Genomic DNA, 14,986 nt, shown 5'->3' with positions numbered 1-14,986 from the left:
GTCCTGTTTGGTTTCCCTTTTCCCTTCTTGCCTCCTCACTGGGGGGGGGGGCGACTCTCTCACCCTCGCGGTGGGAAGCCTTGGCACAGAGATGGGATGGGCGGATGCTCTGAGAGCGAGTCCCTGGGCTGTTTGGCGAGAGACCTTTCATCCTTCCAGCCTCCCCAATGCCACCAGGAGAGACATTGATCTGAATGGTACTTTGTCCTGCTGTGAGGCAGGGGGCTGGACTTCATCTCTGAAGGTCCCTTTGGCTATGTCTGCACTGGCGGTATCTTGCTCAAGGGGTCTTATGCAAGAACACGTCCACCCTGCCATGTGCGAGATGTGCTTTTGAGCAAGAGCATCCATGGCAGTGTGGACGCTCTCTTGTGCAAGAAAGCTCTGATGGCCATTTCAGCCCTAGGGCTTTCTTGCACAAGAAACACCTGTCCTGTGTCCACACGGCCCTCTTATGCAAGAGCTCTTGAGCAAGAGGACTTACACCTGTTAGAAAAGAGCGTAGCTCTTGCACAAGAAGCCCTTTCTTACCACGCTTTACTGTAAAACTTCTTGGCTATGTCTAGACTACATCCCTTTTTCAGAAAAGGGATGTAAATTAGATGTATCGCAATTGTTAATGAAGCGGGGATTTAAATCTCCCGCACTTCATTAGCATAAAAATGGCTGCCACTCTTTTTGTCGGAGAAAAGTTTCAGTCTAGACGCTGATCTTTCAAAAAATAAAGCGTTTCCCAAAAGTGCAACCTCTGCAGCTCCTGCAGTCGTGGAGAGTGACTCTCGTCCCCCCTCCCTTGGGATGGGCAATGGCAACAGGTGGAGGAGCTGGGAGAGAAGTCCCAGAGAGCAGCCCCATGACTAAGCTGGCCAAGCAGCTACTGGGTATGGGGGAGGTGAGGGAAGCAGCCCCCAGTGGTGCCTGGCCAATGTGTCTGCTCTTCCCACCAGCCCTCCCTATGTAGCTGGAGTTGGCCATGTCCCCAAAGCAGGAAGCCAAAGGGGGCAAAGAGCAGAAGTGCTGGAAGGTGGTGGGGGTGGCCTCCGGGTTTGATTTAGTGAGTCTCAGTTGGACTTGCTAAATCAAACGGTGTCAGATCAATTGTGGCCATTCATCCCCAGCTGGACCTGGTCCTTGTTCTTCTGCAGGACACGGCCAAAGGAGAGTAAGGACGAGCCAATGGGCATCCAGATCAGATCACACCCTTGTTGAATGGATGGAAACAGAAACCAGACACACACACACAGAGCCGGTTTGAATTGGTTCCAGCTGAGGGACGGGTTTGTCTGGTTTATGTGCATTGGCACTAGAGCATGTTAGGGGTTTGTGGTCATTTGAAGAATCCCTGGTCAATAGAAATCCAAAGTGTGACACACCTGGAGATGTAAAAGTTTCATTTCAATTGATGAGCTTTTTAAGGGGGCACTTGTTACATCCCCATTGCAACCATGTGTTTGCATCCAGTGTTGGGAACGGAGCAGGAAACGAGGCTTTTGTGTAACACACATCTCAGGTGGGAGGGGCCCTCACTGACCCCAGAGTGTGACTGGTGCTAACAAGGGATTTTCCCTGAAAGCAGCAGAGCTGGGGCAGGACAGGGAGTCCTGGGAGATGAAGCAGCTGCAGGGAGCCAGGAGAGCAGAGGCCAGCCTGAGAGCTGAGAGTCAGAGGTGCCCACTGCACTTTCACATCACAGGTCCCATGGTGTAAGGGGCAGCACTCAGGGCTCTAAATCCTGCAATCTGAGTTCAAATCTCAGTGGGACCTGCTGGGGCTCAGCTGGTTGTTATAAGGTTCAGGTGCTTCAGCTTCCATGCACTGAGGTTCAACAACAAGAGTTTTGTTCCTCTTGCTGGGTGTCTGATGCCCCCTGGAGCTCCATCTCCAGACTGAGCAGGCCGGCAGGAAGGGCCTGATGCCATCACAGCTGCAGGGCAGGTCACCCACCTGGCTCCTGAGCTCAGCCTGTGCTGGAGGCAGCCAGACAGTGTGAGCACGTCAGAGGGGGAGATTGGGGGAAGGGTCCTGAGTCCTGGCTCCCAGCCACGCACATTGGCACAAAAACCAGCGGCCCCTGCACAAAGTGCATTATGGGAATAAGAGTTGGGGAAGTAGGAAAGGGGCCGGCCTGTGGAAGTGTGTGTGTCTGTGGAAAGGGGGAAGAGGACACACACTTGTCACTGGGGAACAGAGCGTATGGATCCCACTCGTTCCTGCAGAAAATGAAACAGGCTGAGCATTTTGCAGAGAACAGGTCAGAGCCCTTCTCCTGTCCCTGGAGAGATGGAAATGGGTCCGTTCCTTGTGGGGAAAGAAGTGGGTGTGTCGGGAGTGGGGTTTGAGCTCAAACCTCTCCACAGACCAGAACTCCACATTAGGGACAAGAAAGAGCCTTAAGTCAGGCAGTGGAGAGCACTTGGCTCCTGTTATGCTGTGATGGGATATTAGGAAACTTTTTGCATGCAGCCTGGCTAGCTCAGTTAGTACAGCATGAGCCTCTTAATCTCAGGGTCATGGGGTCAAGCCCTATGCCTGGTGATGTCCTTCTTTAACTCACAGTCTCAGCCTGCAAGCAATTCACTCTCAGTTTTCACCACAGTTTTAGAAAGAAGAAGTCTAGTCATAGAACTGGAAGACACCTCAGAAGGTCATTAAGTCCAGCCCCCTGCTCTAGGAAGGACCAATTCCAACTAAATCAACCCAGCCAGGGCTTTGTCAAGCCGAGACTTAAACACCTCTAGGGATGGAGACTCCACTACTTCCCTACGTAACCCATTCCAGTGCTTCACCACCCTCCTAGTGAAATAGTTTTTCCTAATATCCAACCTGGACCTCTCCCACCACTACTTGAGACCACTGCTTCTTGTTCTGCCATCTGTCACTACTGAGAACAGCCTTTCTCTTGGGAGCTCCCTTCAGGAAGTTGAAGGCTGCTATTAAATCCCCCCTCACTCTTCGCTTCTGCAGACTAAACAGACCCAAGTCCCTCAGCCTCTCCTCATAAGTCATATGCTCCAGCCTCCTAATCATTTTGGTTGCCCTCCGCTGGACCCTCTCCAATGCGTCCACATCCTTTTTGTAGTGGGGGGCCCAGAACTGGACACAATACTCCAGATGCGGCCTCACCAAAGCCGAATAAAGGGGAATAATGACATCTCTGGATCTGCTGGCAATGCTCCTCTTAATGCAAACTAATATGCCATTCGCTTTCTTGTCTACAAGGGCACACTGTTGACTCATATCCAGCTTCTCATCCACTGTAACCCCCAGGTCCTTTTCTGCAGAACTACTACTTAACCGGTTGGTCCCCAGCTTGTAACTATGCTTGGGATTCTTCCGTCCCAAGTGCAGGACTCTACACTTGTCCTTGTTGAACCTCATCAGATTTCTTGTGGCCCAATCCTCCAATTTGTCTAAGTCATTCTGTACCCTATCTCTGCCCTTAAGCATATCTACCTCTCCCCCCAGCTTCGTATCATCCGCAAACTTGCTGAGGGTGCAATCCATCCCCTCATCCAGATCATTAATAAAGATATTGAACAAAACTGGTCCTAGAACCGAACCTTGGGGCACTCTGCTAGAAACCGACCGCCATCCTGACATCGAGCCATTGATCACTACCCACTGGGCCCGGCCTTCTAGCCATCTTTCTATCCATCTTACCGTCCATTTATCCAATCCACAATCCCTTAACTTGCTGGCAAGAATATTGTGGGAGACCGTATCAAAAGCCTTGCTCAAGTCAAGGTATATCACATCCACTGACTTTCCCACGTCCACCGAGCCAGTTACCTCATCATAGAAGCTAATCAGATTGGTCAGGCACGACTTGCCCTTTGTGATTCCATGCTGACTATTCCTAATCACTTTCCTCTCATCCAAAATGCAGGACAATGTAGCACTTCAGCTACCCCAGACTAACACGGCTACATTTCTATTACTCTCATCCAAGTGTCTCAAAATGGATTCCTTAAGAATCCCTTCCATGATTTTTCCAGGAACCGAGGTAAGACTGACCGGCCTATAGTTCCCTGGATCATCCTTCTTCCCTTTTTTGAAGATGGGCACTACATTTGCCTTTTTCCAATCATCCGGGATTTCGCCCGATCTCCACGACTTTTCAAATATAATAGCCAAACGCTCCTCAATGACATTTGCCAACTCCCTCAGTACCCTTGGGTGCATTAAGTCCGGACCCATGGATTTGTGTACGTTTAGCTTTTCTAAATAGTTCCTAACCTGTTCTTCACCCACCAAGGGCTGTCCATCTTCATCCCATCTTGCGTCACTTAGCACAGAAGTCCAGGAGCCGACTTTGTCCGTGAATACAGAGGCAAAGAAAGCATTGAGTACTTCAGCTTTTCCTACATCATCTGTCACCAGGTTACCTCCTTCATCCATTAGGGGCTGCACACCCTCTCTAATCACCTTCTTCTTGTTAACATGCCTGTAGAAACTTCTCTTGTTATCCTTCACATCCTTAGCCAGTCGCAATTCCATTTGCGCTTTCGCCTTCCTGATAACCCCCCGGCATTCTCGAGCTATACATTTAAACCCCTCCCTGGTCATTTGTCCAAGTTTCCACTTTTTGTTAGCTTCCTTTTTGTGCTTAAGTTCACCAATGTGGGGCAGCTCTGTCCTCCCAGACCGGGGCTGCCTGTCTGGGCAACGCCCTCACACACAATTCCCCTCCCTCCCTGCCCTAGACAGGGCTCCTGCTGTCCCTTAGCCAGTCAGCCTGGCCTGATGCGCATTCTCTTGAGCACCACGGGGGCAAGAGGCAGAGCCTGGCACCTACTGGGACCAAACAAGAGGCCATCGGGGCAGCAGCAAGAAACATGAAACCTCAGAATCCTGCAAGCCCAGGGTCCCAGCACATCCCAGCCACCCACTGAGCATCAGACACCCAGCGTGAGGTAAGAAATGGTCTCTCATGAACCTAAGTGGAAAGAAGGCAAAGCAGTGGGAGGGTTTTGCAGCTAAACTGTGGCAGGTCCCACTGGGATTTGAACTCAGCTTGCAAGACTGCTGGGCCTAAGGCCCAAGTGCTGCTTCTTATACCATGGGACCTACACCCAGCACCACTTCCTCAGCTGGAGCCCCAGCTCATGCCTGCTGGGACCAGCTTTGCTTGTTTTCCTTCCACCCAGAGCCCCCTTCTTCTCCTGGGCTGCAAGGAGCATCCCTGGGAAGCCCTGAGACAGGCACAGGGCTCTGCCTCCCCACAGCCAGCCCCATCCCACAGGATTTGGCAAGAACAAGGGATACAGGGCTTTCCTCAACCACTGAGTCCCAGGCCTGCCTCCCATTCTCTGTCCCATTCCTGCCTTGGGCCAGTTATGCAAAGGGAGGCAGCAGGAAGAGCTGGCCCCATACCTAGCCTCCTAGGCACAGACTGGACAGCAGGAGATGCACATTCCTGGGCACCCAGGGGAGCTGCAATGAAAGCAGACCCTCTGTTTTTGCCTGGCTGTAAACCAGGGACCCTTTGCATGTTAGGCAAACATCATAACCACTACACTACAGAAAGCCACAAAAGTGTTTAAACTTGGCTAACTATTCCGTTACTAACTCTTTTTCCAACACCATGGTGGGGAGGGGAAAACACCTTTTCATGGAAAATTGCTGAGAGCTCTGAGTCTGGCAATTAATCCGTATAATTAGTATAAACAATTAGTAACACCCATACTAAATGGAAACAAATCTGCCTACAACAAGTCACAGCTGGAGAGATCTCTGAAAACATCCACTCCACGTATAGCCACAAATGGGATGTTAGAAATTATTTTAAAAGGCCTTGACAATAAGACAGTGACTATCAAATGACATCTCTATAAATCCATGCTGTGCCCACAACTTGATCACTGGCTGGAAATGTGGTTGCCTTATCCCCCACCTCCCCACCCCCGCCCCTGAAAAAAAACCCATACCTTGGCATTGGAAACTTCAGAAAAGCACAACAAAAATGATGAAAAGTTTGGATCAGCTGCCACATGAGCAGAGATTGGGACTTTTCATCTTAGAAAGATGGAGACAAAGTGGAGATAAGATAGAGGTCTATAAATCATGGCTGTTGTTGAGACTATAAATAAGCAAAGGTATTTTTCTTGTTCCCATAATAGAAGAACTAAGGATGCACCATGATATAAGCAGGTTGAAAACAAACAAAAGGAAGTATTTCTTCACACAACGCACAGTCAACCTGAGGAACTCCTTGCCAGAGGATGTTGAGAAAACCGGGACTATAAGGGCACGTGTATACTTGGAAACTATTTTGAAATTGCTTAAATCAACTTAATAACTTCCAGTCTAAGAAAATAGAAATAGTGTGTCCTCACTATGGGGAAGCCTCAGATTTAGTCCGAGGCAGGCTCTGTTAATGTTCCTTCCTGGGAACTTGGAAATAAAAACAGAAGCAAGGCTGGGAGCAGCTGAAGCCAAGAGCCCTGTGTGTCAACAACCTCTGAGGTGACATGAAATCCCCTCTCCTGTTTCTAACCCTGAAATATCATCATCTTTATGAAACAAAGTACAGGACTATGTTTCAGCTACACCAGACTAACACAGCTACATTTCTATCTATAATCGTTATGACATCATTCCTGGCCTCTTGAACTCTGCCTGCAGACAATTGCTTGCCAGAGATGGAGGAAAACCATAATTGACTAAGCCATATTGGCAAAGGCTTCTACCAAAGCCTGGGATTGAACCAGGGGACCTTTAGATCTTCAGTCTAACACTCTCCCAACTGAGCTACTTTGGCAACTGCTTCAATCTTTTTGAGTTCTGTCTTGTCCTGGGGTCTCTCTTTCTGTCCCACGTCCCTCACAAACTAGATATAATTATGTGGTGACCTTGAGGCTTTTTTTCACTGCCTCCGCCACCGAGAATATTTCCAAACCACCAATGAACATCAATCTGACCTACCAGTTCCCCCCGTCAACACCAAAGGAAAAATAATTCTATATGGACTCCCCCTGATGGTCGGAATTACAATCTGGATTTCTATATACAAAGCTTCCGCAACAACTCAAAGACTGACATTATTCGCAAACGACAACAAGCGACACACAATCTCAGCCGTGCTGAACACCATGCCATCCAGAGTCTCAAAAACAACCTGGACATTATAATCAAACCAGCTGACAAAGGGGGTGCTGTGGTCATTATGAATAAGGCCGACTATAACCAGGAGGCAACCAGACAACTCTCCAACACCACATTTTACAAACCTCTCTCTTCTGATCCCACCTCAGAATACCAAAAGAAATTACACTGTCTCCTTAAAAGCCTCCCTACAGCTACTCGGGAACAAATACACACAGAAACACCTTCTGACCCCCGACCAGGATTATTCTATCTGCTTCCCAAGATCCATAAACCTGGGCACCCTGGATGCCCCATCATCTCTGGTATTGGCACTCTCACTTCTGGTCTATCCAGCTATGTAGACTCTCTTCTCAAACCCTAGGCAACCAACACCCCCAGCTATCTCCGAGACACTACTGACTTCCTAAGGAAACTACAAAACATCGATAACCTCCCCAATAACACCATCCTTGCCACCATGGATGTAGAAGCTCTATACACCAACATCCCACATGAAGACGGATTACAAGCAATTAGAAACACTATCCCAGAGGACATCACTGCCAACCTGATAGCAGACCTATGTAACTTTGTTCTCACCCACAATTATTTCCAGTTTGAGAACAACTTATACCTCCAGATCAGTTGCACAGCCATGGGTACACGCATGGCCCCACAGTATGCTAATATCTTTATGGCTGACCTAGAACAATGTTTCCTCAACTCCCGTCCCCTTTTACCCCTTCTCTACTTATGCTACATCGATGACATCTTTATGACCTGGATGCATGGCCAAGAAACACTGGAGACATTCAACAGAGATTTCAACAACCTACACCCCACCATCAATCTCAGCCTGGACCATTCTACACAAGAGATTCATTTCCTGGACAGCACAGTACAAATCAACAGTGGAAAATTAGACACCACTCTCTACAGAAAACCCACTGACTCATACAGTTACCTACATGCTTCCAGCTCCCATTCAGAACACACCATACGATCCATCATCTATAGCCAAGCCCTTCGATACAACCGCATCTGCTCTAATCCCACTGACAGAGTCCAGAAACTTCAGGATCTCTACCAAGCATTTATAAACCTCAACTACCCACCCGGAGAAATAAAAAAGCAAATTGAAAGAGCCAGACGAATACCTAGAAACCATCTACTTCAAGACAGACCCAAGAAAACCAACAATAGAACACCACTTGTCATCACCTACAGCCCCCAACTTAAACCTGTCCAACACATTATCAATAAACTACAGCCTATACTGGAACAGGATACTAAACTCCAAGAGTCTCTGGGAGACAGACCCATAGTCTCCTATAGACAACCACCTAACCTCAAGATGATTCTTACCAACAACCACAGGACATACCACACTAATACCAACCCTGGTACCTTCCCTTGCAACAAACCTTGTTGCCAGCTTTGTCCACATATTCACTCTGCTGATACCATTATTGGACCTAACCAAGTGAGTTATAAGATCAAGAACACATATTCCTGCGCATCCAGAAATATAATTTATGCTATCATGTGCTGAAAGTGCCCGTCTGCTATGTACATTGGACAAACATCTCAGACATTTTGCCAAAGGATCAATGCCCACAAAACAGATATCAGACAGGATCACAAAGAAAAAACAGTTTCTTGCCATTTCAACCAGAAAGGACATTGTCTCGACGACTTGATTACGTGCATCCTGCTTCAAAGACCTTTTAAGACTGCTCTTGAAAGAGAATCCTCTGAACTGTAATTCATGCTTAAATTCGACACTTTACATGCAAATTTGAATAAAGACGCTAATTATCTTACTCATTACAAAGATAGCTTCCCCAATTATCACCTCTAATATCATTAGCTCACAGACGTTTACCTTCCTCCCTTCCCCCCACCTCTATCCCCCTTCTGTTCTGAAATTTGATTTGTCCTTTTCATATGTGTTCATTTTTTTTTAATTGTATCCTTTGGTATATATGGTTGAGACTATTTTCTTCCACTATTTGATCTGAGGAAGTGGGTCTGGCCCACGAAAGCTCATCATCTAATAAACCATCTTGTTAGTCTTTAAAACGCTATACAGTCCTGTTTTTTGTCTGCTGTATAATTGATTTTGCTAGGTGTAAATCAACTAAGGCGGTGGGGTTTGATTGGCTAGGTAATTCTGTTACAGTATGTTCTGATTGGTTAGTAAAATTATACTAAAATAATTGGTTAAGGTAGAACTAAGCAGTATTGAGTTTCTCTATATAAACTGGGGTCCAAGAAGGAGACCAGCAAGAAGAAGAAAAGGGGGAGAAGAGAAAAGGAAGGAAAAGGGAAAGGAAGACCAAGAAGGAGGAGGAAAGACCTTGAAGCAGAACTCACCTCCAAAGGAGCCTAAGACCAGAACACCCAGGACTCCTCTGCACAGTTGTTGAAATGGTTTGCTGTGTGAATTCTGTGGCAGGTGACGTTAGGCCTGCGCACTGGAATTATTTACCAGTTTCTCTGGCATCTTATCACCTGCAGCTGTGATGGCCAAGTGGTTAAGCTGTTGGACTAAAAATCCAATAGGGTATCCCTGTGCAGGTTCAAACCCTGCTCACAGTGGGACCTGTGTTTTGGCCACACCCCTTCCTAAGGCAACAAGGGTCTCTGTGGGTTACCAGCAGTGGGGCTGTTGGTGTCAGAGTATAACTAATTGCACCATTAGCCCATGTCTTCACTCAGGGGGAGATTTCTGCTGCAATCCCTCTCCAGGGCTATGGCTATACTGCAGGCTTCTTGCACAAAAGCTTACAGAGCGTCTACACTGCACGCATGTTCTTGTGCAAGAAAATTTACAGTACAGTGTCGGAAAACAGGGCCTATTCCAGAAGAGTTATTCCTCACCCCAGAGGGGCTTCTTGGACAAGGTTATTTTTTTTGCAAGCTGAGGGCCAAGTGCCTGCAGTGGCTCCTCCCTCTTCCTACTCACTCACCTCAAAAGCCACCATGGCTTAGTTCCAAATCTGTAAAACCCATTGCCCGAGGGATAACGCCTCTTCCAAAATAGCTATTTTGCAATAGCCGGAGTGTGGATGCTCCACTGCAGCTATTTCGAAATAGCTCCTCCCCAGGGCCAGTCAAAGTAATCACTGCCCAGTGCCTCCTGGGGCTCTAAGTCAAGGCTTCCCTGCCGTGTGGACGTGCTACTTTGAAACAAGCTACTGAAAAACAAGCGCACTGTGTAGATGAACCCTGAGAGCTGAGTGAAGCTGTTAGTGTCCCTGCTCCTGGCACAATCCCATTGGCTGGTTTCTGGCCATGTGAAGCACCATCCCCCCTCCACTCAGGCTCCTATTCACCGACCCACATGGCCCCTGCAGCCTGTGTGGGGGCAGGGCAGGCTGCCTGAGAAAGGTGCTGGGCTGCTGGCCGGGAGTGAGCCAGGTAAGTCTCCCAGCCAGAGCCTGCCTCTGGCACCCCAGCCCCTCCCTTCCCTCAACCCACTGGGACCCCACGTAAACCAAACCCTCTGCCCCCCCACCCTTCTGAACCCACACCCCTCCCAGATCCTGTACCCCAGTCCTCTGCCCCAAGCTCCTGTCTGCACCCAACCTGAATCCCAGACCCCCACCTCCTCTGTTAATAGCATGGAAACATGCAGTCCTGGGAGCGGTTCCCAGTTCTTGCCCATCCCTGCTTTAAGCTGTGCAACAGCCCAGCCCCACAGCTGCTTAATGAGCCCAGCAAGGGGCTAAGGACTCTGCCCATGGAGCTGCCATGTCTTCTCCAGAGCCCTTAGGCTGGCACCAGGGAGGCCTGAGTCCAGATAGTGCACAGCGGAGACCAGCGAGGGGCTGGTACATGGAGGTGGGGCCGGGGGCTGTTCTGAAAGGCTGCAGGCGCCGTTAGACCCTTTTGTCCTTCCCTGTCTCACCCCAGCGCTGAGCAACACTCAGTGTCGGTCTGAGCATCCGTCCTGCTCTGGGACGTGTCTCTGGCAGGAACCTGCCCAGGTGGCTCTCGCAGTGAGGCCCCTCCCTGGCAGCACCGAGCAGTGAGAGCTGAGTGAAGGGGGAGGCAGGACCAGGGGGAGAAGGCTCCATGACCGTGTCAGAGGCAGGCTCTGCCCTGGCCAGTGGGGAATCGTTGCCTCTCCAAGGGGCCCAGTGGGTCATTTCCCCAGGTTACTGAGTGGGGGCTGGAGCCAGTTCTGTGTTGTCTCCTTCAACAACCAAAGGGAACAAACAGTTCTTGTTCAGACCTGACTGTGCACTGGGCTAGTGCTGTGTGTGCCACAGAGCTTCCTACAGGGCTACCCACATGGGAGAGAGGAGGGGCAGTTTGAGTCACTCAGCTCTAACCCTTCTGAAGGGCTTGTGAAAATGGCAGGTGCTGTCTTGGCAGTGAGGGAGAGGTGGGAAAGGGGTCCTCAGTTAACTTCTTGGGCCACAGCTGCTGTAGCAATGAGGTAAGATGAATGCATGGGCCATTATCATGTGAAACCAAGACTGGTTTCTCTGACTGGTAATTGAACCCAGATCTCAACAATGAAAATACTGAATCCTAGCCACTAGACCAGCAGGGACCTGTGAATAAGCTTTTTTCCTTACGTACACCAGCCTTTCAAAGGCTACTTTCTGTCCCCTTCAGGACGTGGGTCAATTTTCCATTGACAAGAACAGAAACCAAACAGAACATCAGAATAGCCAGACTGGGCCATGCCAGTTGCCCAAGGATCCTGTCTCATAGACTCATAGACTTTAAGGTCAGAAGGGACCATTATGATCATCATGACAGCAGCCAATTTCATTGCCCAGTGGGAATCCTCAGGACAGACAATTGTTAAGTGATCCCTCCTGTCGCCCCTTCCTAGCTTCTAGAATACACCAGCTAGGGACACCTTCCCTGTCCATTCTGGTTAAATGCCATTGATTGACCTTTCCTGCATTCAATTATCCAGTTCTGTTTTGGACCTTCTTGTAGATTTCACCTTCACAACATCTTCTGGCAAGAAGTTCCACTGGGTGCAAAAATGCTTCCTTTTGGTTTACTTTTAATTTGGTTACTTACTAGTTTCATTCCTTCACCCAGTATCTTGAGTACGAGAAAAAAAATTCTTATTTGCTTTCTGCACCCTTGTCATCATTACATAAAACTCTGTCCCATCGCCCTTTAGTCGTCCCTTTCCCAAGCTGAGAAGAAGTTCCGTGAACTCCTGGGAGCTGCTGTTCCAAAAAAGAGGCATTTCCCATGGAAAAGATGGCCAAGCCCAATCCCCTACACAAAGCCCCAGAAAATACCAATGGACACTGGGCACTTGTAAAGCTCCCTCTCGGGCAGCACTACGGAATGGATCTGGCTGGCCATCGGGCTGACTAACGCCATCAACAGACGAGTCCCCATGAGACTTCTCACCCAAGTGCAGAGACTGTGGAGTCTCCCACTCCCAGCCCAGTGGCAGAGGGGCAGCGCCCTGCGGAGGCGGGTCCTGAGGCAATGGAGACCTTTGAAGGGAACAGAGACGTAAGGTCAGAAGGAAGGAGAACAAGTCACCTCTTCTCATGTTAGCCAAACGGGCTTGTTTCCCCCTGGAGCTAGTCACTTACCCCAAGGAGGCACGGAAGACAAAAGGATAAACGCCAAGCCCTTTATTTGTTGGTCAGCTGAGCGGGTGCTCCCCTCGACTCATGCCGGAAGGAGAGGCACACTGGGTTAAGCATACAGCGTATTTTTATATCTTGAAATAAGCAAGCCAGTCTGCGCAGAACCACTAGCGTAATCATTTTTCATATCTTGTCTCACCATAAAAACAGGATGCATCTACCTGACTTCTCTTTTCTTGTGCTGTTTTGGGCAGTGACATGACCTGAGCCTTTGACTCAACAATTCTGATAATATTAATTTATGGCTTCCCGCCAGGCAGGAATGTACAAGCTAGACCACATTTTTATCTTATCAGAAGCAGCTATTGGGGGAAATAAGGGGGGTGTCGGAAGAAGTTCAGTTCCTCCTTTCTTGCCTTGGGCTCCTTATCGGCCCATTTTCCTAACACTCAGGTGACATGTGGTGGGAAACTAGCAGATGCTGTGCAAGCTGAGCTCCAAGGACCGGCTCCTCCTTGCAGGTCCTGGCTTGAGAAGCACAAAGGAGTGCTGTGCATGTGCATGTCCAGAAGGAACAAGGATGAAGGAGAAAGAACAAGGGAGGGTGTCAAAGCAAGCCCCGGGGGGCGGGGGGGGGGGCAGGGCAGGGGCTGGGTGGGAAGAAAGGTCAGCCTGAGACCTGAGCGAGCAGGGCAGCTGCCCAGGGCTCCGTGCTGAGGGGGTGATATGAGCAGTCTCATGTGACCTTACCTGGGGCCAGGCAGCTAAACAGGAGGGAACCCAGCAGCCGGGGTCGGGGGGACAGAGGCACTTACTTGTGTTGGGTGAATCCTGATCTGGTGAGAGAAGCAGCAGGGTGGGTGGGTGCCGGGGGCGGGGGCAGGGGCTCCCCATTCCCTCTGAGACAGAGGCCCCTGTGGAAGCTCTGTGGCGGGGGGCAGGCTGTGCTGGAAGAGGCTGGGGGTGGGCGGCTGAGTGGGGTGGGGATTGAAGAACAGGACCCAGAAGCCCTGATGCTGAAGCTCACCCTCAGATCAGACCCTGACTGATCCAAATAAAGTGTCTCAAAGGAGCTACAGCCAGTCGTTTAGAAACATCAGGACACAGAGAGACTCAGGAGCTGCTCAGAGACAGCCACTGGCGAGAAGCAGACAATTGGTTCTGGCTCATTTGCTGGGACTTAAGGAGAACAACAAAGTCCTGAGTCTCCTCCCTGTGACTGGCCCCTGCTCAGCCAATCAGAACTGGGACTAGAACTGGAAGGCTATGTCTACACTGATAGGCTATGTCTACACTGGCGGGTTATTGTGCAAGAAGGGCCACACTACCCACTTGCTCTTGTGCAAGAAGTTTTACAGTAAAGCGTGGTAAGAAAGGGCTTCTTGCATAAGGGAGTGTCCACACTGCCATGGATGCTCTTGAGCAAAAGCATATCTAGCACATGGCAGGGTGGATGTGTTCTGGCACAAGATGCCGCCACTGCTGACATAGCCAAAGGGACCTTCAGAGATGAAGTCCAGCCCCCTGCCTCACAGCAGAACAAAGCACCATCCAGATCGATGTCTCTCCAAAACAAGAAGCTACCAAGAGTGGGGTTTGAACCCACACAGACAAACATCCATTTGAGCATAAGTCAAACATTTTAACCCCTCGGCCATCCTGGCCACAGATGAAAGGGCAGACGTGTGCAAGTTCTCTCCCCAAATACCCCAGGGGCTCGCTCTCATAGCATCTGCCCGTCCCATCTCTGTGCCAGGGTGAAAGAGCCTCCCCCTCCCCCACAGTGAGGAGGGAAGCAGGGAAAAGGGAAACCAAACAAGACAGAACCCAGCGTCCCCAGGGATTTCAAGGGACAAAGGCCTGGTGGGGAAAATACACCCACCACATTCACCTAGGCTATGTCTACGCTCCCAGCTTCTTGTGCGAGAAATATGCAAATGAGCCTAAGTGTGGAATATCATGGAGCCTCATTTGCATACCTAATAAGCCGCCATTTTTGCAGAAGATGCTCTTGCTCCAGAGGGAGCTGTCTACACTGCCCCTTCTTGTGCAAGAAAACCCCTCTTGTGCAATGCCACTATTCCTGAAAACAATCATCGTAGCGGAATTGTACAAGAGGGTTTTTGTTGTGCAAGAAGGGGCATGTCAATGGGGCCCTGCTCTCAGTCCATCCCTCACAGGCCCTGTGGGCTGCTGGAGGGCTGAGCCCGTCACCCAGGCCAGGTTCGGGGATGGAACATGGGGCACGTTTCCCCCTGTGAGCATGTGTGGGGGCAGGAGGGAACCACACGGGCCCGACTGAAGGTTTTGTGCTGGGG

The 14,986-nt window shown here is 49.7% G+C and overlaps 2 non-coding genes across 2 annotated transcripts; one reads left to right on the top strand and one right to left on the bottom strand.

Moving 5' to 3' along the window:
* Nucleotides 1–6,686: 6,686 nt before the first annotated feature.
* On the bottom strand, nt 6,687–6,760 carry TRNAF-GAA (transfer RNA phenylalanine (anticodon GAA)). The gene has a single exon. It is a non-coding gene; the product is annotated as a tRNA-Phe (tRNA).
* Nucleotides 6,761–9,605: 2,845 nt separating this feature from the next.
* Nucleotides 9,606–9,687, top strand: TRNAF-AAA (transfer RNA phenylalanine (anticodon AAA)). Its single transcript has one exon. It is a non-coding gene; the product is annotated as a tRNA-Phe (tRNA).
* Nucleotides 9,688–14,986: the final 5,299 nt, after the last annotated feature.

Source organism: Pelodiscus sinensis, unplaced genomic scaffold (assembly GCF_049634645.1).
Source record: "Pelodiscus sinensis isolate JC-2024 unplaced genomic scaffold, ASM4963464v1 ctg35, whole genome shotgun sequence".
NCBI lineage: Eukaryota > Metazoa > Chordata > Testudines > Trionychidae > Pelodiscus > Pelodiscus sinensis.
The sequence above is the reverse complement of the archived record's forward strand: the minus strand, read 5'-3'. Positions and strand labels throughout refer to the sequence as shown.